Source organism: Schistocerca serialis, chromosome 4 (genome assembly GCF_023864345.2).
Source record: "Schistocerca serialis cubense isolate TAMUIC-IGC-003099 chromosome 4, iqSchSeri2.2, whole genome shotgun sequence".
NCBI classification, from domain to species: Eukaryota; Metazoa; Arthropoda; class Insecta; order Orthoptera; family Acrididae; genus Schistocerca; species Schistocerca serialis.
In genome coordinates, this window is record NC_064641.1 from 33,520,598 (window position 1) to 33,543,731 (window position 23,134).

Genomic DNA, 23,134 nt, shown 5'->3' on the forward strand with positions numbered 1-23,134 from the left:
GAATAAATGCACCCATTCTTCTCCTGGCAAATTATTACGAAATTTCTTCTCTTTTCGGCTAGATTTATCAAGGTAGCCTTTAACTAAATATCTTATATCCAATTTAGTGAAGGGAAATCCCCAATGTGCAGCCCTAAAGATACCTTGCTTCAACATTTCTTCTTCTTTTCTATTTAGCGCTGGCTATCCTCCAATTTTTTTCGGTTGTGCTTCCCACACTTTATTTTGTAGGGTTGATTTAGGTATACCACACAAATCACATGCTTTTCTGTACGATTATTTACCACTCTGAATATCACGAACAGCTATATCTAAAAGTTACAGTTCATAATTACACCGTACTGTAGCACTCTCCTGCTCTTATACGTTCTTGGCATTGTCCGAAATCACCCCACACAGTACACAGTTTTACAAAAAACCGTCGTTATTTTATAACCTTGCACGAGAAACTCGACAAACTTGTACAGAAATTGTCTCAATGCTGTTAGCTACTGAGCGCGTCGATAATTATGGTTACAATAACTTCCCCCTCGGTGCAACAATAGAAAGTTTCCACATCACGATAATGCATGGATTTTTAACACTGAGACTGTTAATCAATTATTCACCTAGGGAAACAATTGACGCAAAATAAAAGTTGTGGAAAGCGATAAATGCAATCTTGCACTTAAAATAACTGGCGCACGGACATTAAAATTAGTAACTCTTTGTTTCTATGCGGTAACAAAGAGCAAATAAGCCATACTGTCTGAATTCGCCCCGGTGTCCAAAATCACCCCGTTTGACGGTACGAACCATACGCGACTGGAACAGGAAAGGGAGGTAATGACAGTGGCACGTAAAGTGCCCTCCGCCACACACTGTTTGGTGGCTTGCGGAGTATAAATGTAGATGTAGATGTAGACGTGTATGCCAGAGTGCACCACCCCCGGCCACCGAGGGCATCTGACGATGACGGAGTGGTAGGAATTCGAATGCTGTCGATACTCCCAGCGCTAACACTTGTCAGTGTTCGATACTCAATAGCCCAGTTTCAATTGAATAGCTAAACTCCTTAACAGACGGTTAAGAAGATGTGTGGTTTATGCATTTCATGTAAATAAACTGTGCTATCAATTGTAAGTGTTGTTCCGGTGTTTGATGTCCATACCAAGAAGATATCGGAAAGAGAGGAATGATCGCGGAACATAAACACATTCCAAGGACTATACGGTTCTGCACTTAAACATGCTAGAATGCTAGAGTGGTGCAGTTTCCGTCCTATTTAGTCATGTGCAATTCCAAAAGAAGCTTAAAATAGTTTCTTTCGTTTCTCGCGCTTTACATTTTGAACAACCTGGATTTTAGAGTTATTTACGAAGTTAGATTTTCAGTTAACACCGCACGGTTATCTTTGATTGTTGAAAAATTAAACTTACTGGCAAAAGCTTGCATTAAGCTTGGCCTGAGCTTCAGAATTAAAAGAATTCTCAATTTATTTCGAGTGAGAAAGCAAGGTATTTAATATCCAAACCAGAGATCATTTTTCGTAGCAGTAAAATATATCGATTATCTCAGAATAATAATTCCTAACTCACGATATTTTCACTTTACGTAAGAATTTATTTGACGTGCAATTTCCATTCTTAAATGCAGGAAGAAATGTTCATAACAATAAAAGGTATTTATTCTTCCGCTCCCAAAAATTGTTTAGAGAGAGATTTTCTCAGTTTCTCATAATAAAATCACTCAAGATATAAGAAAGCACAGATAGGGTCTAGTTTAAATTGTCGACCGTTAGCGGACCGTATCAGATTGTAGAGTATTATTTATATAATAATTGTACAATTTTTTAATGTTTGTCAATTTTCTTTTTCATGTACAACTAATCTGGAGGACAAACGGAGCGTAGTGCTTTAGTTGAAGATTGATGAGTTTCCTGGAACTGACTACGCTTGGCTATAAAAGGTAAGGAGATCGACCTTGGAATTTTATATTTCAAGGCATCGTATTTCAGAAAGTGAAGATGGATGATCCTAATTCCAAATTAATAGTGGATAAAAGTGTTGAATAATCGGTTAATAAGTTCTGAAATACGACGTGTGAACAAGATAGCGAACGATGATTGCGATTTGTTTCACGAACATGTAAACTAAAGCACAATAATTTCTCGTGCTAAAAGCCATTTTCAGGCGTTGAAATTTGATAAAATATCAGTGTTAAATAATTGCGAGTGAAGTATTGGGATAATTATACAGTAATTAGGGGTTACGGTAAAGTTTGGCAAATACGTGACAATGTGTCTAACTGATGAAAGTGGACACGATCGAATTGTAGACGAAGCAACTCACGAGAATTTAGAACAAGATACTTCCGACTGAGAAAGTGTTTTTAGCGTAACTGATCAACCTAAAACCTAAATGGGCGTTCAGGGTAGGGCAGTAAGTCCACCTGTAGTAGATCCCTTCGAAAGATTATTTCTTAAGATTCCGGACCGTGTGAGTAAGTGCGCACATTTTCTGTGAACCAGGCACAACGAACTGAGAGTACTTTGAAAACATTTTCTGAAAAGTGGATAGGGCAGACTAAAGCCCATGATGAGCGAATCGTTGCCACGTTAAAATCGTTCGCAGAACAGCAGGCAAAGCTGAACGCGAATACACTCGACAAATTTTATGAACACTTCAAACCTTAGCTTGATGAGCTCAGACAACGATCTGGCCAATTTAAACAATTCTAGGAAAAATTAACTGAAAAGGTAACACAGACTGGCATTGTCTGCAGCCAGCCCGTTCGACTTTAGAGATTACGATTAGTCTAATTTCAAAACAAGTTCAGAACTTGTCACTTCGAAGTGCAGAACAGATTCAGACGCATTTCGTTAAGCAAGAGCAGAAGGTAGTTGCGGAATTTAATCAGTGGTTAGCACAAAAGGACGCACAGATCGTGGAAAAATTAAATAATGAATTACCGTTGGTGATACAGCAGGCGGATGCTCAAGTAGCATCAGGTTCTATTGATGAACTTGAGAATTTTAATTCTGAGAGTCAACAAATGTCAGACAAACTAAAAGAATTACAGACGGAGATGCAGGAGGTAAGTTCAAATCGGGATGACATTCCTGTTCCTCAGGAAAGAGATACGTGTTAGGGCAATAATCATATACTTTCGCCGTACAGAGAATATGTACAATAACAAAACACACCGAGCAGTATTTCGACGGGCGCAAATAACTTAATGCAACAGACTACAAATATATCGGCAGAGGAAAACTCAACTAAGCACAGACAACTGCTAGTCTTCATTCAAGGTAGGAAGACACCTCATGCGATGGTATTTGTAAAGTTATTTAGAGGTGTGCTTCCGAAATTGTGGAATGAACACCAAAAGATTGCATTTTTAGTAGCCTTCATACAAGGAGATACCGCTCTCTGGGCGACAGAGGCTGCAGAGCAATGTCATACCTTCGACCAATTTGGAAAAGATTTTTTAGACAAATACTGGTCAACAGGTACGCAAGAAAGACTTAGGAAAGAAGTGTACAAGCCCGAATCATGTAATTGCAAAAAAGATCCTCTTCGGAAGTACTGCGAAAAGTACACAAATACACTCCCGGAAATGGAAAAAAGAACACATTGACACCGATGTGTCAGACCAACCATACTTGCTCCGGACACTGCGAGAGGGCTGTACAAGCAATGATCACACGCACGGCACAGCGGACACACCAGGAACCGCGGTGTTGGCCGTCGAATGGCGCTAGCTGCGCAGCATTTGTGCACCGCCGCCGTCAGTGTCAGCCAGTTTGCCGTGGCATACGGAGCTCCATCGCAGTCTTTAACACTGGTAGCATGCCGCGACAGCGTGGACGTGAACCGTATGTGCAGTTGACGGACTTTGAGCGAGGGCGTATAGTGGGCATGCGGGAGGCCGGGTGGACGTACCGCCGAATTGCTCAACACGTGGGGCGTGAGGTCTCCACAATACATCGATGTTGTCGCCAGTGGTCGGCGGAAGGTGCACGTGCCCGTCGACCTGGGACCGGACCGCAGCGACGCACGGATGCACGCCAAGACCGTAGGATCCTACGCAGTGCCGTAGGGGACCGCACCGCCACTTCCCAGCAAATTAGGGACACTGTTGCTCCTGGGGTATCGGCGACGACCATTCGCAACCGTCTCCATGAAGCTGGGCTACGGTCCCGCACACCGTTAGGCCGTCTTCCGCTCACGCCCCAACATCGTGCAGCCCGCCTCCAGTGGTGTCGCGACAGGCGTGAATGGAGGGACGAATGGAGACGTGTCGTCTTCAGCGATGAGAGTCGCTTCTGCCTTGGTGCCAATGATGGTCGTATGCGTGATTGGCGCCGTGCAGGTGAGCGCCACAATCAGGACTGCATACGACCGAGGCACACAGGGCCAACACCCGGCATCATGGTGTGGGGAGCGATCTCCTACACTGGCCGTACACCACTGGTGATCGTCGAGGGGACACTGAATAGTGCACGGTACATCCAAACCGTCATCGAACCCATCGTTCTACCATTCCTAGACCGGCAAGGGCACTTGCTGTTCCAACAGGACAATGCACGTCTGCATGTATCCCATGCCACCCAACGTGCTCTAGAAGGTGTAAGTCAACTACCCTGGCCAGCAAGATCTCCGGATTTGTCCCCCATTGAGAATGTTTGGGACTGGATGAAGCGTCGTCTCACGCAGTCTGCACGTCCAGCACGAACGCTGGTCCAACTGAGGCGCCAGGTGGAAATGGCATGGCAAGCCGTTCCACAGGACTACATCCAGCATCTCTACGATCGTCTCCATGGGAGAATAGCAGCCTGCATTGCTGCGAAAGGTGGATATACACTGTACTAGTGCCGACATTGTGCATGCTCCGTTGCCTGTGTCTATGTGCCTGTGGTTCTGTCAGTGTGATCATGTGATGTATCTGACCCCAGGAATGTGTCAATAAAGTTTCCCCTTCCTGGGACAAAGAATTCACGGTGTTCTTATTTCAATTTCCAGGAGTGTAAATCAAATAACTGGGATCAGCCTGTGTCACATAAAAATCTAATAAGAATTTTAAAATCGAAACTCACTTCAAGTATCAAAGATAAACTGATCAGTATACTGGATACGGTTCTAGAAAAATTTTTCAGTAGTAGATTCAACTGATCTGATGCAGGAAGGCATTAACACGAATTGTTGTAACCAACATATATACGTTTCGCTCTGCACGAATACTAATACCCATGATGGGAATGGAAAAAGAATCGTGACATGCAGAACTTTGGAGTAAAGCCACAAGAGAGACATCATTAACAGTAATGGACATTCATGGTATAATAATAACGGGATGAATGACAATCGATATTTTTCCAACTCTAACTATAATCGTAATCAATTTTACAAAAGTAGTAAGAGTCTTGGGTGTGAGAATAACTTCCAACAGGGATACAATCGAAATACAAACCAGAATGCGAATTATAATCGTAATTTCAATGAAAATTACTGGCATAATAACCAACCAGGTCAGTGGCAACCAAACGATGGGCCACCTCTTGGAATAAATCGAAAACACAGTGCTGTACGAAGTAATCAAGCACGTCACACGCACAAAGTAATGGCCGCTATCGACAGGGGATCTCAAGTTGATTCCGTGCTTCTAGATTTCCGGAAAGCTTTTGACACCGTTCCTCACAAGCGACTTCTAATCAAGCTGCAGGCCTATGGAGTATCGTCTCAGTTGTGCCACTGGATTCGTGATTTCCTGTCAGGAAGGTCGCAGTTCCTAATAATAGACGGCAAATCATCGAGTAAAACTGAAGTGATATCATGTGTTCCCCAGGGAAGCGTGCTGGCACCTCTGCTGTTACTGATCTGTATAAATGACCTGCGTGACAATCTGAGCAGTTCTCTTAAGTTGTTCGCAGATGATGCTGTAATTTACCGTCTAGTAAGGTCATCCGAAGACCAGTATCACTTGCAAAGAGATTTACAAAAGATTACTGTATGGTATGGCAGGTGGCAGTTGACGCTAAATAACGAAAAGTGTGAGTTCCACTTTTCCAAAAGAAATCCGTTGGAATTCGATTAGTCGATAAATAGTACAATTCTCAAGGCTGTCAATTCAACTAAGTACCTGGGTGTTAAAATTACGAACAACTTCAGTTGGAAAGACCACATAGATAATATTGTGGGGAAGGCGAGCCAAAGGTTGCGTTTCATTGGCAGGACACTTAGAAGATGCAACAAGTCCACTAAAGAGACAGCTTACACTACACTCGTTCGTCCTCTGTTAGAATATTGCTGCGCGGTGTGGCATTATAGCCAAGATGGCCGCCGAGTAAGTGACGCCAGAAACCATTTCCAGAAAGTTAAGGGATTTAGACAGGAATATAATTTAGTTTAACGCCAACAACAAATTAAATACGTGCATTAGTGTATCGTTTAGTCTTGCCGTTAAAGGTTTGACTTTTCTTTGCGTATTTTTTCAGAAAACACGAAAAGATCGTAACTTCGCGAAGTCGCGCTTAGGCTTAAATTTTGTAAACGTGTTTGTTTCTTGTTTCACGGTAATTTAACTAGTTTCTCGGTAACAAATAAGTAAACTACCGTAAATAGCGTATAACTTCATTGTTTTAATACAGATTTCAGAAAAACAGCGTAACTTTATATCAGAAACTTGCCTATATACATTTGTTTATGAGCCTAATTCTCCTAACGTTTTTGGAGAATCAAAGTTAAAGTATCTCGTTTAATTGTCCTTTTTTTCATTCCATCGAGTGAAATATATAATAAATAGCGTATACCTTCGTTGTTTTAATACAGATCTCAGAAAAACAGCGGAATTTTAAATCACAAACTTGCTTATATACATTTGTGAATAGGTTTAATTCTTGTAACGTCTTTTTTGATTTTCGGTAATTTAATTGATTTATTCTAGCTAAAGTATTATTTTTGCCATGAGTGAGAAGTGCCTGACTTGCCGTAGAATTGTTAGTTCCAGGGTTTGGTGTGATGGATGCAGTAGTTTTTTTCACTGGGGGGACTGCAGTGGCGTGGGTGTTGGGAAAGTGGATCAGGCTCATCAGTGGTTATGTAGGATTTGCAGCAGAGATAGGAAGATAGTGGAACAGGAGGGGAAAATTGCTGCCCTTCAGGCTGAGCTAGATCAGGCTAGGGAAGATCTGGACAGGTTAAGGAGGGAGAAGGGCAAAGAGAGGTGGGAAGTGGCAACAGGTAGCAGAAGGAACAGACCTAGAACTAAGTCTGACAGTTTTGTGGTGAATGTCAAAAATAAGTGTGACCTGTTGCTTCAGTTAGAAACTGATGAGCCTCAAGCAGAGGTAGGTGTAGACAGGACACAACAAACTTTCAATGGGAAATTGAAAAAGAATGTAGGAAAGTCATCGAAAAGGAAGAAAGTTTTGTTGTTAGGCAGTTCTCATGCCAGAGGTGTAGGCCAACTTCTGCAGGAGGAATTAGGACCAGAATACCAGGTCACAAATTTTTTCAAACCAAGTGCTAGTCTGGATCAGGTGACAGAGGATTTAGGTTCACTCTGTAAAGGATTTACCAGGGAAGACACCGTGGTTATTGTGGGAGGGCCAGGGAACAGCATCGACAGAGATCCTGGGTACAGTATAGAGTGTGACCTGGTAAAGATTGCGTCGGCATTGAGACACACCAATGTTGAGTTTGTATCTGTCCTGAGACGCCATGACCGGCCTCATTTGGACTCTTCTGTTGGGAGAGTTAATTTGGAGTTGGAACGGCTGCTTGGGTCGGGTGCGGGGCCTCATATTGGTGTGGTTCCTGTTGATTATCTCAGTAGGTGGGACTATACCAGGCACGGCCTTCATCTCAACAGGAAAGGGAAGGGGAAACTGGCTGGGGTAATAGCAGGAAATTTAAGAGGGGGAGGCACTGCCATGAATGGTAAAATACCAGTGGTTACAGGTGTTGGAGCAGCAGGTAAGACAGAAAGATGTCAAGTTCTACGAGAGGTCAGGATTGAAACAAATCTTCAGTTTAGGAAAGAAATTAAACAGCACAATTCTAGCACATTGGATCACCAATCACAGCTATCAATTATAAATTTTCACCAATCACCAGAAATTTTATCTCCACCAAGTTGTATCTCAGTCCTAGGTAATTGCATTGATGAATTAAAGTCGCCCAATCCAGTTGATATAATCTGCCTCTCTGAACACCATGTGACCACTGGTATAGGAACTAGGCCTAAGCACAATGAGAAACTCAGACAGGAGAGTACTGCAAATGTTAGAATAAGGAAAGGTTCTCATAAAAGTATAATTAAAAATAATGTAAGTATATTTCATCAAAATATTGGGAGTTTAAAGAATAAAGTAGATGAGCTTCTGGTTTGTTTAGAAGATTTAGAAGCTGAGAATGAAATAGATATACTATGCCTGTCTGAGCATCACATTGTTACTGATATGGATAAGGTAAATGTAAGTGGTTATAAGCTCTCTGCACATGTAATGAGAGAAAATATGGAGAAAGGAGGAGTTGCCATATATGTCAAAAGTTATCATTGTGCAAAAAGTGTAGAAACAAAAAAGTTTTGTGTAGAGAAACATATAGAAGCATGTGCCTGTGAGCTTAAATTAAATAAAGGCACATTTATAATTGTAACTGTATATAGGTCCCCATCAGGAAATTTTCATCTATTTCTGAAAAATTTGGACTCCTTGTTGTGCTATCTGTCAGAAAGGGGGAAGCAAATTATTATTTGTGGGGACTTCAATGTAGATTCTCTGAAAGAGGGTAATAGGAAAAATGACCTTGAAGTATTACTCGGTTCTTTCAATTTGACACCCGTTATTGATTTTCCTACTCGGGTGGTAAAGGATAGCAGCTCACTGATAGATAACTTCTTTATAGACCAAGATAAGTTTAACCAGATAAATGCTCAGCCTGTTGAGAATGGTCTTTCTGATCATGGTGCACAGCTAGTTACAATATATGACATAGCTCCATTCAACAATACTAAACAGTCCTCCAAAGTAGTACGTTCAGTCAACGATTTAACAATTGCAAATTTCAGGGAAAGCCTACAGCACTTAGACTGGGATGAGGTGTACCGTGAACCTGATGCCAATTTAAAATATAATTTATTTCATGACATTTTTGTAAATGCATTTGAAAACTGCTTCCCCAAGAAAATAGTTAAATATACTCGTAAGAAACCTTGTAACAAACCATGGCTTACTAAGGGTATAAAAATATCTTGTAACCGGAACAGGGAAATATATCTGACAGCAAGAAAGAGTAGTGACCCAGAAACTATCAAAAATTATAAAAACTACTGTGTTATATTAAGAAAAGTTATTAAAAAATCCAGGAGTATGTGTATCATGTCTGAAATCAGCAACTCTGATAATAAAATTAAAACAATTTGGAATATTATTAAAAGAGAAACAGGTCAACCAAGAACAGAGGAAGACAGTATTACCATCAAATTGAATGAAAGCTTTACGAACAAAAAGTCAGAAGTTGAAAATATTTTTAATAATCATTTTCTAAATGTTGTGGATATAGTAGGATCCAGGTGTTCATTAGAAGATACTAGGCTGTTAATGGAAGAGGCCATACCTATGCAATTTGATACAATTGAAATCTCTGAAATTAGGAAAATAATAAACTTGCTTAAAAGCAAAAACTCACATGGAATTGATGGCATTTCCAGCAAAATACTAAAAGCTTGTTCTCAACAGATAAGTAAGATTCTCAGCCACCTGTGTAATAGCTCTCTGGAACAGGGCATTTTCCCTGATAGACTGAAATATGCTATTGTTATACCTTTGCATAAAAAGGAGGATAGATCTGATGTCAACAATTATCGTCCAATCTCCCTTCTAACAGCTTTATCCAAAATTTTTGAGAAAGTAATGTATTCAAGAGTAGCTTCACATATCTGTAAAAATGACGTACTAACAAAATGTCAGTTTGGTTTCCAGAAAGGTTTTTCAACAGAAAATGCCATATATGCTTTCACCAGTCAAATTTTGAATGATCTGAATAACCGAACACCACCCATTGGAATTTTTTGTGATCTCTCAAAGGCTTTTGATTGTGTAAATCATGAAATTCTGCTAGACAAGCTCAAGTATTGTGGCATGAGTGGGACAGTGCACAAATGGTTTAATTCGTACCTAACTGGAAGAGTGCAGAAAGTTGAAATAAGTAGTTCTCGTAACATGCAAAAATCAGCCTGGGGAACTATCAAGAATGGGGTTCCACAAGGGTCAGTCTTGGGTCCTTTGTTGTTCTTATTATATATTAATGACTTGCCATTCTATATTCATGAAGAGGCAAAGTTAGTTCTCTTTGCTGATGATACAAGTGTAGTAATCGCACCTGAGAAACAAGAATTAACTGATGAAATTGTCAATACAGTCTTTCAGAAAATTACTAAGTGGTTCCTTGTAAACGGACTCTCACTGAATTTTGATAAGACACAGTACATACAGTTCCGTACAGTGAATGGTATGACGCCATTAATAAATATAGACCTTAATCAGAAGCATATAGCTAAGGTAGAATATTCCAAATTTTTAGGTATGTCCATTGATGAGAGATTAAATTGGAAGAAACACATTGATGATCTGCTGAAACGTTTGAGTTCAGCTACTTATGCAATAAGGGTCATTGCAAATTTTGGTGATAAACATTTTAGTAAATTAGCTTACTACGCCTATTTTCACTCATTGCTTTCATATGGCATCATATTTTGGGGTAATTCATCACTGAGGAATAAAGTATTTATTGCACAAAAGCGTGTAATCAGAATAATAGCTGGAGTCCACCCAAGATCATCCTGCAGACATTTATTTAAGGATCTAGAGATATTCACAGTAGCTTCTCAGTATATATACTCTCTTATGAAATTTGTTATTAACAACCTAACCCAATTCAAAAGTAATAGCAGTGTGCATAACTACAAAACTTGGAGAAAGGACGATCTTCACTATTCAAGATTAAATCTAACTTTGGCACAGAAAGGGGTGAATTATACTGGCACTAAAAGTCTTTGGTCACTTACCAAATAGTATCAAAAGTCTGACAGATAACCAACAAGTATTTAAGAAGAAATTAAAAGACTTTCTGAATGACAACTCCTTCTACTCCATAGAGGTATTTTTAGATATAAATTAAGAAAAAAAAAAAGAAAAAAAAACAAAACAAAAATATTAAAAAAATAAAAAATAAAGAAAAACAAAAAACACAAAAAAATAAAGTTGTTATATTAACTTAAGTATGTTGTTAAATTAACCTAATTATGTCATGTATTGGAAAATTCGACTCGTTCCACATCATTACGAAATATCGTATTCATGATCCATGGAGCTAGTATTAATCTAATCTAATCTAATCCTTACCAGGTGGGATTGACGGAGGACATCGAAAGAGTGCAAAAAAGGGCACCTCGTTTTGTATTATCACGTAATAGGGGAGAGAGTGTGGCAGATATGATACGCCAATTGGAATGGAAGTCATTAAAGCAAAGACGTTTTTCGTCGCGGCGAGATCTATTTACGAAATTTCAGTCACCAACTTTCTCTTACGAATGCGAAAATATTTTGTTGAGCCCAACCTACATAGGTAGGAATGATCATCAAAATAAAATAAGAGAAATCAGAGCTCGAACAGAAAGGTTTAGGTGTTCGTTTTTCGTACGCGCTGTTCGGGAGTGGAATGGTAGAGAGATATTATGTTTGTGGTTCGATGAACCCTCTGCCAAGCACTTAAATGTGAATTGTAGGGTAATCATGTAGATGTCACAACCACACTAGTTGTACACCACAGCAGACATAAAACGTTCGGATAGTGGAGTTACGATAGGAAAAACATCCGAACACACAACCACAAACAAACTAAAAACAACCTCATTATGCCCTCGGTGCTGGTTGCGGAGTTGAATGGGGGTCACACAAAACATGCAAATAACACAAAATAAAATACTCATATTATTAATTATACTAATAACAATAATTATAATAGTAATGACAGTATGCAGATCAAGGTTAACGCAAACCTATCTGAAACGATGAAACTGCATAGATAAAATGGCGTGAAAGACATTAAGAATGAATTGTGCACTGAAGTAAAGAAATGTAAACCAACGCAGTGAAAGCTAGTATTTATACCATTCCTGTTACGGTAATCCTTGATACTGGTGCAAGTACGAACATAATAAACGAGGAATCTGTACATGACTGATAACCGAAAACAAAATTCAAACCTCATCCGTGAGGAATTGTAAAGTAACGAGCGCAACAGGTGTCAAATCGCAAGTCGTTAAGGAACAGAGACAGGTTGTAGTTAATCTAGGTAACAGAGTTTATGAATGCACGTTCCTAGTAGTAAAAAATTCATCTTTAATCTGTCTCCTGAGTATGGAATTCCTCAGAGAAAGAGGTGCCAAACTGGAATTTGAAAGGTAAATATGTTTAGAGGGAAAAGAGTAATTAAGGGTTATCGATTTAATAGAAATAGAGTGAGACCATGGCAATACGGTCATGAACTGAAAGCTAAACAAGTGAAAGCCAAAAATTTTCAGTTTAATGACCAATATCTTGAATACCAAACCAGTAGGTGTTATATGAAATATGTTGCAAAAGATACCAACTGAAGTGATATTCAGGATAAGGTGAGATATCTGTGTGTTTATATATACAGCAGCAGACGACGCTTTTCAAACTTCTTGCAAAATATGTAAATGTGTTTTAAAAAAACCAGCAATAATCATAGGATATATTTACAGTATGGATGTGATTCCTCATCAGACTTACTGTCATTCGACCTATGCAGTTCCGTAGACCAAGAGGGATGCTGAGAAGCGAGAGGTAAATAGAACTGAGTGGGACATAACAGAACCATCCTTATCACCATATAGCAATCCCCTACTTGTGGCAGCTAAAACAGATGATAGCATGCGACTAGTGTTAAATGCTAGAGAAATTAACAAAATTATTGGTCCAGTTCACACACATCCAGAAAACCTGGATGAACAAATATGAAGATTTCACCTAACGAGCATGGACCTAAAATATTTGTACCGCCAGGTCCAGCTTGCAGAAGAATCACAAAAGTATACAGCATTCATATTCGCAAAATGAAGCTATCAATTTCATGTGCTACCGTTTGACTTACTGTCAGCGCAGGTGTGTTTATCACAGCTCTGCATACGGTCTTAGAACCAGACCTGAGAGAGTATATAGATGATTTAATGATAACTACTCCCACATGGGAGGAACACCTGGAACCAAGTGAGAGAGTGTTACATAAGTTTGTGGATGTAGTAGTCACACCCAACCTTCAAAAATCAAAATTTTGTAGGACAACCATCAAGTTTCTAGGGCACGTCATATCAGCTCAAAGCATTGTGCCGGAACCAGATAAAATAGAAGTAATTAGAGATTGCCCATAACCGAGTACAAAGAAACAATTTAAGGCGTTTTTAGTCCTCATGTCATTCTTTAGGCGTTTTGCGCCAAAAGAGATATTAAATAGTGAACCGTTATTAAATTTATTTCGAAAGAATGGATCCCTGGGTTTGCACCCAAGAATGTCAAAGAGCATTCGATGAAATAAAGAAGGCACTCGTCCATGTAAAAATTTTGTATCATCCTGATATGAAAAAAGACTTTTGACTAATAACAGACTCATCCTCTTATGACTTAGGTGTGTGCTTGTTTCAAATGGAGAAAGAAAGTGATACTGGTAGTGTGATGGTCATTGATCTTGTGAGTAGAGTATTATCTTACTGTGAAAGAAGAGACTACAACGCTGAATTGAAGCTCTAGCCATGGTGCGAGTTTTGAACAAATTTCATTATTACGTCTATGGCAAATATATAAAAATGTTTTGAGGTAACAAAGCATTTTCTACGAACGAGTAAACTGTTGTGTGAACAACTAGCTCAGTAGAAATTAACAATTCAGGATTATGACTGTGAGGCTGTTTATACCCCGCGTAAGAGTAATGTGATACCCGACGCCCTATCCCAGTTACCTGAGGGTCAGCCTGAGTATAGTGAATTCCACGAAAAATCTTCATAGTTCAAAATTTTACTAATGAAAGACCAGACATATAGACAGGTTTTTCTGAGTATGTGTAAAAACTGAGCAATTTGCAGGAAGCTGATCCTAGATGGAAAGGTATTCGCTAAGAATTAGTGCAAAATCCACAGAACAAATTTTCACAGCATTATAAAATGTATAAAAAATATTGTTCTATAGAAGTGACATAAGATCTGATCCCTGAGGACTGTGTTGAAAATCTTATAAATTACATACATAATTCCTGAGGCATTCTGGATCTACAAAATGCATTAAGACAATTTGTTTGTGCTATTACTTCCTAGCCGGCCGAAGTGGCCGTGCGGTTAAAGGCGCTGCAGTCTGGAACCGCAAGACCGCTACGGTCGCAGGTTCGAATCCTGCCTCGGGCATGGATGTTTGTGATGTCCTTAGGTTAATTAGGTTTAACTAGTTCTAAGTTCTAGGGGACTCATGACCTCAGCAGTTGAGTCCCATAGTGCTCAGAGCCATTTGAATTTTTTTATTACTTCCTAAATCTAAAAAGAAAAGTGTTACATATTATTATAACATGTGTAATATGTGAAAAAACCAAGCCTAATACTGCCAGTAATAAAGTAGAATTATGTTCAATAATACTCTTGACCTATATTGACAACTGAGGACCTTTACCAGTGACTGAAGTATCTCACATCACTTTATGATGCATTTTCGAAATATGTAAAATTTTATGCAGTAAAATCCACGTCAGCAGGTCCTATTGTTAGAAGAATCCTTAATAATAACATTTCAGATAGGCAAGCCAGAAAAGACGTTATCTGATAACGCTAGTAATTTTACATGGCAGAAGTGGAGACATTTTCTGAGAGAACAAGGACTTAAGCGAATTTTAATATCCAGATTCCATTCTCAGTCGAACTGCGTGGAGTTTTTTCGAGAATACAACAGATTTGCTCGTACTTACGCTGCCATTGGCAAACTTTGTGGTCTACCCTCATCCAACCTTCTGAAGAAATCACAAACCATTAACTTCATTTATCCACAAACTATTCCCCAGCTGAATTACTGTTCAAAGTTTAAGAAAATAACGAGTGGCTAAAACCACTGTGAAATGGGAAGACAAAGTCAGGAATGCACTGTCTTACTGGAGAAGAAAGGCTAAGGCCAGAGAAGTAACTTATGATAAAAAAGGTTAAAAACACTCAACAGTTTCATGTAGGAGAAAAAATTCTGTTGGAAACTTTCCCTAAATCCTCCTTATTAAAAAAAGGGAATAAGAAATGGCAACGCCATATTCAGACCGATTTCTCATCAGGAATGTACCTGAAGGAGATAGCTATTTCTTAGTGAATCCTGAGACACAAAAACCTAAAGGCTTATACCATCATAATGATTTTAAAAAAAATATAGACAGTAGCTGTAAACAAAGCGTAGTACTCATAAAAAAGGAAGTATTTCTTGTGGCATAAAAATGCAAATATATCAATACTATTTCAGTCACTCACCTTAGCTAAGAAAGCAATTAATGACAGTAGACGGACAACCAAGAAAGACACCCTGAGTAAAATGATGTGTGAATGTGTATATGTATAGAAATTAGTAGTTAAATATTTGTTGTGTTAAGCTTTAGAAACAAGTAATTCTTATTAGTACAATCAGACCACAGATCATCTGTGACAAGTAAGTTTCTGAATATGGAGTTATAAAAGTACATAGCACTCCTAAATTACCTGACACTGTAGCTATTGGGAGAAACAACTCTGATTTTAAAAATAATCTGTAAAGCAATATCTGTAATTTAAAAAACTTTAAATGTAGGAATTTCCTACCATTTTTTCTATATTTGCGTGGTTAGTGTCGACCAATAAGATAGGCACTAGTAAAAAGAGAATGCTATGTGTAGAACAATAACATGACAGAGAAACATGTATTCCTGTAACACATGAAAGTATAACTGACATAATAGCAGCCAGATATGAAAGAAGAATCATCTGACAGCAAACTCGCTTTCACGCATTGTTTCGCGGAAAAGCTTTTGTTTCCCGCTTTCATGCGTTTACGTCTGCATTTTTCAGCAGACCGGCGTAAAATCGAAGGTGCTATTCGCGAAGTTTTCTATGGAGCGAGATTCCAGCTTCGATATCCGGTCATAGTTCATACACCACAAAAACGAACATACGGGATTAATGAAACATAACTACCGTAAAGTCTGTAAGTTCAACCCAAGGTTAATAAATAAAGACATGGCCACGTGGTCAAAAGAAAAGTTGCAATCATATGTAAAACCACTGTTTCTACTGTCCGTATGGGACATTAACTGCTGTATTTGTCACTAGAATAATTGAGATGCAAAACTTGTGACAAAATTATTCATACGAATAGCGCTTAAATAACAGAAGTGAATGATATAACAGTTAAGTGATTCACGAACCAAAGTATAGAACAACGTTAGTGCTTCCAACTGTGGTTAAAAGTCTGGCTGAAAGATTTTGCGAAAAAGATGTGATCCACTGACAACTTGAAAAAACTTTGGAGCAAGCGTCGTGAACACCACACGAAACAGCAGTGTTTGTAAAATTTTATGTTGGCAACACACGGTGAACATAGCACACCAAACGTTCCGGAGCAACAATGCAAGTGACACTGAATCAGCTGTTACTTGGGCATGTAGCGCGTAGAAGCCAACGAAGAAAGTTGAATTCAAACTTTTGTGGAAAAGACAATATCTTAAAAGGACACTGAAACACGCTTGTAACTTAAATGGAAATGTATGAAGCCTGAACTTGCAGACGACAGGGTTACTTATAACAAATACAGACCAGTAACATTTACGATAAATTTATTTTTCATTGTGCGTATATATGAAATATGAATACAATAAAAGTCATATACACGGATAAAAATGCAAAATACAATAACATAGTTATTCCATCATGACATTAACATTTTTACGTATAATTTTGTTGTAACAGGCAGATTGGACAAAGGAGAACTGATGCCGCCGTTTTCATTTCATGTCGCACTGGGAACGAGCCTGATGTCAACCCGATGCTGACCGGTCATCGGACATGCAGTCATGCTCATGGCTTCGAGCCAACCGCAGACGAGAGGGGACCCACCTTCGGCATCAGCTGATCGCTCATCGCAACGTCATCACACGCTCCGGTGATGTCACGACGTCATTTCAGATCAACGAAGTATTGCCAACTTTGCGAGCGTCGTTTCAATCAACTGAACTAAACCTTCATGTTTCCGAGCCATTGCTGGAGCACCATCCGTTGTTAGGCCCGATAGGTTGTTGAGTTTTAACGAAAATCAACTTAATCTCGATGTAACTGCTTCCAACAAATCTCACGACTTCGAGGTATCTGTAAGTGGATACAATGCCGCTAATTCTTCTATTTTATTAAAATGGGTATCAACTCCTTTGACACAAATCGCCACTTTGGGGTATCCGCCATATCTGTGCATTCATCGCAAGCTAGAGAATAACAAATAAATTCCAATGCACGATTTTTTTAAATTTTCTGTAGTTTGTCTTCCAATCGACATAAAAGTTTTCTGGGTGTGGTACCGCGTCATAATGTATAAAATTACTGCTGTTTGAGAAAAATCAATGTTTCGGCCACGCTTGCATCGGCCTTGTTCTGGGTCTATATACAATATGATGCGGCTCCATACCCAGAAAACTTTTATGTCGACTGACTCTTGCCGCGGAAGCCTACGCAATTATATTGTCTCCCAATGTCGTCCACACGTCTAGTAACAGTTTGACGAGATAGGCTTATTTTTGAGAAATCCTTTTTCTTTTCTGGACACACAATTTCAGCGACGGTCTCTAAGCATTCCTTAACCATTTCGCTATCTAAATATGGCTGTGATCTTTTTGCCGACATCAGAGCTACTGTATAACTCGCTTTCACATAGCATGTTGACCTGAATTCACTCTTGTAAATATCTGCTGTTGAGCAGAAAGTTTCCTTTTTAAGTCGTTTACCTGGTCTTGTCGAAATTGTCCCTTATACTTATGTAATGTAACTACATGTTTGGTCTCGCAATGCTGCCTGTTATATTCTTTCGGAACCATCACAGATTCATTGTACATCGGACATATGGGTTATGTCTCATATTCCACGAAAAAAAAAAGTTTGCAGTCTTCTTGTCTTGTTCTCAACTCCTCTATGACTTTCCTCTTCTTAGGATCTATTTATTTACTAGTTGACGCCACACCAAGTTTAAGCAAAAATAGTTTTCAAGCTATTGTAAAAAACGGCGAAGCGATAAAATCCACCCATGGTATTAATCTGCTGGGAAACTGAACTGTGAAAGTGAATGGTACAAAACAGCGAACTCAATAGGTACTAACAAGATAACGAAGTGAAGAACGCCGAAACCAGTGCGAGAACAGTGTAAAGAATGTGGAAACTAAAATGTGAATGTAAGATACAGTAGATGAAGAATGGGTAGCTTTGAGACAAAAATAATAAAGCCAGCAGAGGATCGAGTAGGTAAAAAGACTAGGGCTAGTAGAAATCCTTGGGTAACAGAAGAAATATTGAATTTAACTGATGAAACGAGAAAATATAAAAATGCAGTAAATGAAGCAGGCAAAAAGAAATACAAACGTCTCAAAAATGAGATCGACAGGAAGTGCAAATTGGCTAAGCAGGGATGGCTAGAGGACAAATGTAAGGGCGTAGATATGCATATATCTCTAGGGGTACGTTAGATACTGCCTACAGGAAAATTAAAGAGACCTTTGGAGAAAAGAGAACCACTTGCATGAATATCAAGAGCTCAGATGGAAACCCAGTTCTAAGCAAAGAAGGGAAAGCAGAAAGGAAGAAGGAGTATATAGAGGATCTATGAAAGGACGATGTACTTGAGGACAATATTACGGAAATGAAGAGCATGTAGATGAAGATGAAATGGTACTGCGTGAAGAGTTTGACAGAGCACTGAAAGAACTAAGTCGAAACAAGGCCCCGGGAGTAGACAACGTTCCTTTACGATTACTGATAGCCTTGGGAGAGCCAGCCGTGACAAAACTCTACCATCTGGCGAGCAAGATGCATGAGACAGGCGAAATACCCTCAGACTTCAAGAAGAATATAATAATTCCAATCTAAAAGAAAGCAGGTGTTGACAGATGTGAAAAATTACTGAACTATCAGTTTAATACGCCACGGCTGCAAAATACTAACACGAATTCTTTACAGACGAATGGAAAAACTGGTAGAAGCCGACCCCGGGGAAGATCAGTTTGGAATCAGTAGAAATGTTGGAATACGTGAGCCAATACTGACCCTACAACTTATCTTAGAAGATAGATTAAGAAAAGGCAACCCTACACTTCTCGCATTTGTTGACTGGAATGCCCTTTTTCAAATTCTGAATGTGGCAGGCGTAAAATACAGGGAGTGAAAGGCTATTTACAATTTGTACAAAAACCAGATGGCAGTTATAAGAGTCGAGAGGCATGAAAGGGAAGCAGTGGTTGGGAAGGGAGTGAGACAAGGTTATAGCCTATCCCCGATGTTATTCAATCTATATATTGAGCAAACAGCGAAGGAAAAAAAAAGAAAAATTCAGAGTAGGAATTAATATCCATGGAGAAGAAATAAAAACTTTGAGGTTCGCGGATGACATTGTAATTCTGTCAGAGACAGCAAAGGACTTGGAAGAGAAGCTGAATGGAATGGACAGTGTCTTGAGAGGAGGATATAAGATGAACATCAACAAAATCAAAACGATTATAGTGGAATTAGTCGAATTAAATTGGGTGATGCTGAGGCAATTAGATTAGGAAATGAGACACTTCAAGTGGTAGATGAGTTGAAGTGGAGAGGATATAAAGTGTGGACAAACAATGACAAGGAAAGCGTTTCTGAAGAAGAGAAATTTGTTAACATCGAGTATAGATTCGTCAGGAAGTCGTTTCTGAAAGTATTTGTGTGGAGTGTAGCCATGTATGGAAGTGAAACGTGGACGATAAATAGTTTATACAAGAAGAGAATAGAAGCTTTCGAAATGTGGTGCTACAGAAGAATGCTGAAGATTAGATGGGTAGACCACATAACTAATGAGGAGATATTGAATAGAATTGGGGAGAAGAGAAATTTGTGGCACAACTTGACTAGAAGAAGGGATCGGTTGACAGGACATGTCCTGAGGCATCAAGGCACCGAAGTTAGAACCAGTTTCTGATGACGAGAAAAATGAAGTTGAGGTCAGACAGTGAAAAGTAGAAGTAATACAGTTATAATGAAACCGAGTTCAATATTTCTGAAATACAGCCAAGTCAGAGAATGCTAGAAACTCCTTCGAAACGTATAAAAATGACAAATGGCTAGGTAGAGGCACAAAATTGGATGCAATTATTGTTTTCCAAAATTGAACCGCATCTTAAAGAACTAAAGAACTCAAGAACGAAATGACCTCAAAACTCAAATTACAAAACTGATTCTAACCACCATGATCTGAAAGTCAAAGTAGGACAACAGCTAACTAAATTGCATAGTAGTTCAAAACCGAAATTATCAAAGTTCGCAAAGATTTCAAACATGCAGATGAACTAATGGAAGGGAGGTTGTCAGAAACAATAGGCAATTAATACAAACTTTGCTCTAATCTATTTGAAGAATTAACTACTGAAGTAAATGCTTGCAAAAATATATTAAGAAAATAAAATCTGAGTGTGCTAAATTATATCAAAGTATTGATAAAAAAATTTCTGACCAAGTTGAAGCAGTAGAACTACGACTAGAGGAACTAAGTAATAGTATTACTAACACAGAAAATACAGTAACCTCTGGTAGTTCTAGTAATACTACTGTACAGCATACCTCAACTGACGCCGCTTTCATCGGACGTCATGAATTTTTACGTTTTGATTCAGACAAACAACTTCACCCATTAGAGTTCCGGAATGATTTTGACGATGTTTTACCAAATGCATGGTCACAACAAGAGAAAATTTCTTTCATAAGAAGTCATTTGTCAGGAGACGCTTTGCGATGGTCAGCTGACGTAAAGAATTTAAAACTGCATTTCTAATTATTACAAGTCCACAACAAACAAAACGATATATATGGTATTTGTTTTCTCAGACATATCCGAAAGACCAGATACCATCTTCATATATATATATATATATATATATATATATATATATATATATATATTGATCATCTTCTTCTGGGTGGATGCACAAACAGTGCCCGAACTCTTACGGGAATCGGCAAAAAGCAGCGAGTAATGAGTATAATGGGCAGCGGCACTATGAATATAGTGCGGGACAGTAAGTTGGGAATGTGGGTCTCACGGAAGGCACGCCAGAGATAAGTCCCTGCAGTCGCACTATCCTCTGTGTCCTCGGTGTTGCTCAGATGAATGCCGGTAACTCAGCGTGTTCGGTCAGAGGGTTAGCTGCCCTCTGTAATAAAAAATAACTGAGTTAAGGATCAACGACGAACTGAAACGGGTGTCGTGCGACGTCCGCATGGAGCAGATGAATCGAACAAAATGAGATTAATAATTTTAAAAAAAAGTATGGATAGAGCGTGTGCCATGTAAGCAAGGGATCCCGGGTTCGAGTCCCGGTTGGGGCACACATTTTCAACTGTCGCCGTTGACTTATAACAACGGCTCTATGCAAAAAAATGGCTCTGAGCACTAGGGGACTCAACTGCTGAGGTCATCAGTCCCCTAGAACTTAGAACTAGTTAAACGTAACTAACCGAAGGACATCACAAACATCCATGCCCGAGGCAGGATTCGAACCTGCGACCGTAGCGGTCTTGCGGTTCCAGACTGCAGTGCCTTTAACCGCACGGCCACTTCGGCCGGCGGCTGTATGCAGCTAGGGGTATTCATTTCATTGTAATTTGAAACAAAACGATGTTTTGAGAGAGTTTTGGAGTGGTAAAAAGTTTGCTCCAGGTCATGAACCACTAAAAGAGGTATCTAGAAAGTGGGTTTCACGACTGTCACGTCTGACAGAAAAGATGAAACGGAGGTGACTATCATGGGACCAGAAGGTAAGATGCCTTGGTATTGGCAGAAAAGAATCATTTCCGCACCTAGAGATACTGCAGAGTATCCGAAGCGAGTAGAAAGAGTAGCTGCTGTTGAGGAGCAGGGGCAAAATAATAACAGGCCTTATAACAATCGTGTAAACAGCAGAAATAATGACATAGGGAACGTGAATGTTAGAAGCACGGAACATCAGAATAATTATCGTGGTCAAGGCTTAGTAGAGGAAGAGGGGACAGACAGCCATCACGCTTTCGCAACAATTTTACTGACGAAAGCAGAAATGAAAATAACGTGCCGTTGAGACAAGACGAAGAGCAGAATGCTCCCCCATATGACTCTGTGTCGAATGAACACAACATGCCGAGTGTGGGAAATTAAGTCCCGTCCATGAGGAAACTGGCGCTCACAAGGCGGAAACAGTAACACAGCCAGTAACAAAACCACAGACCACAGTCAGTCGGCACACGCAAACCGATAACAGTGATGATGAAACCAAACAGACAGTGCCGGTGATGTGCTAAACCACTTTCATTATCTTTCAAAATGATGGAGCACAGCAATCAGTCGTCCTTTCCTTTCAGGCTTTATTAAAGCAAATCTAGATTTCGGCTAGTAACTAACCATTATCAGTGCAGTATTTCATAGTATTAATACTTGTCCTAGTGCGTCAGCCCCCTGTTATTCGGGCTCCAGTCACAGTTCATTCGCCGGCCGCTGTGGCCGAGCGGTTCTAGGCGCTTCAGTCCGGAACCGCGCTGCTGCTACGGTCGCAGGTTCGAATCCTGCCTCGGGCGCGGATGTGTGTGATGTCCTTAGGTTAGTTAGGTTTAAGTAGTTCTAAGTCTAGGGGGCTGATAACCCCAAATGTAAAGTCCCATAGTGCTTAGAGCCATTTGAACCACAGTTCATTCGAGACTATATGGTTGATAGCATTTTGGACACATAAGAAAAATGGATTAAGAAGGAGAGAGAAAACGCTACAGGTAAGGCGAGGAACAAATTAGCATGACTGAGTCAGATGAGGACGAAGATGAAATTATGGCTGACATC